This window comes from Chrysochloris asiatica, unplaced genomic scaffold (genome assembly GCF_000296735.1).
Source record: "Chrysochloris asiatica unplaced genomic scaffold, ChrAsi1.0 scaffold00205, whole genome shotgun sequence".
In the NCBI taxonomy this organism is placed as follows: Eukaryota; Metazoa; Chordata; class Mammalia; order Afrosoricida; family Chrysochloridae; genus Chrysochloris; species Chrysochloris asiatica.
The window spans coordinates 983,908-985,300 of record NW_006408723.1 but is presented as its reverse complement, the minus strand read 5'-3'; the positions used below and the strand labels follow the sequence as shown (position 1 = coordinate 985,300).

At 45.8% G+C, this 1,393-nt stretch overlaps 1 pseudogene; it reads left to right on the top strand.

Annotated features, from left to right (window-relative positions):
* The window catches only part of LOC102817202, a 77,652-nt pseudogene extending 76,604 nt beyond the window's left edge, over positions 1-1,048 (top strand).
* Positions 1,049-1,393: the final 345 nt, after the last annotated feature.

Below are 1,393 nucleotides of genomic sequence, written 5' to 3'. Positions count from 1 at the left end.
AGCCATGGTATTTTCAATAACCTCATATGCATGTGAAAGCTGGACAGTGAATAAGGAAGACCATAGAAGAATTGATGCTTTTGAGTTATGGTGTTGGAAGAAAATATTGAAAGTGCCATGGGATGCCAAAAGGACAAATAGAAGGATGCTCCTTGGAGGCCAGGATGGCCAAACTTCATCTCTCATACTTCAGACATACTGTCAGGTGGGACCAGTCTCTGGAGAAGGATATCGTGTTTGGTGAGGTGGAGGATCAGAGAAAAAGAGGAAGATCCCAAACGAGATGGATTGGCCAAGTGACAGCATCGATGGGCTCAAGCGTGGCAACAGCAGTTAGGTTGGCCCAGGATTGGGCAGTGTTTTGTTCTGCTGTGCATAAAGTCGCTATGAGTCAGTATCAACTAGATGGCACCTAACAACAACAACAACAAACAAAAGAACTGGAACATCGTACAGGCAGTTCAACAGAAGCCAACTGAGGACCCTCTGAATTCTTTAAATGAATCTACCAGGCTTACTGTAAGTCCACAGACCTTGATCCTGAGAACTCAGCAAATATCCGAATTGTTAACATGATTTTTATCTCCTAAAGCATCCAGGATTTTAGAAAGAAGCAGCAGAAATTCAACAGGGCAATTGGCATGAATCCATCCCAACTTGTGGACATCACCTTTGAGGTATTTAACAGCCGAGAGCATGACAAATCTCAGGCCGTAACTCTTTCTAAAAGACCACTTCCACTTGAGGTAAGCCTGTGGGACCCCAGGGAGGACCCCAGAAAGGAACGAGGGCTTTAAGCAAGGACTGATGTACTTATACAAAAACCTGGACAGTGAAAAAACAAATGCCCAAATCTCAGGGGAGGATCTGGCAGAAAAAGCCATCCAACTCAATAGATGGTTGAACAAATTTCATTATCTGCAGAAGACTAACGGTGTCAGGGGGTAAAGGGCCCAGCATGATTTGGCATCGACCTCTACCACCCCTGTTATCCTTACCCCCCCAGACCTCAGCTGAAAATATCAATGGGGGCAGTGATGGTGACTGAGATCTCAGGGAAGCCTGAGGACGAGTTCTTCCTGAAACCCCTGGACTGCTTTATTGGGAAAAAGAAAATAACTGTCTGAGCCCCTTTCTGGGTCAGGACCTGCTTCCAAAATTGCATGTTCAAACAGCTTTCTGAAACCAAAAGTCTACAGATGGAGGTTCCTCATGAAGATGCCTGGCAACTACTGATTCAAACTCCGGAAATCAGTTACATTGGCCTGAGGAGACAATCAGGTAAACTCCCCCGTGTGGACTAGCAGAACTCCGGGGAGAGCCAGCAAGCATCCCCCATCAAGGTCTGATTGAAGCCTGGAAACTAACCATCCCACAGAAACCAATATCCTCT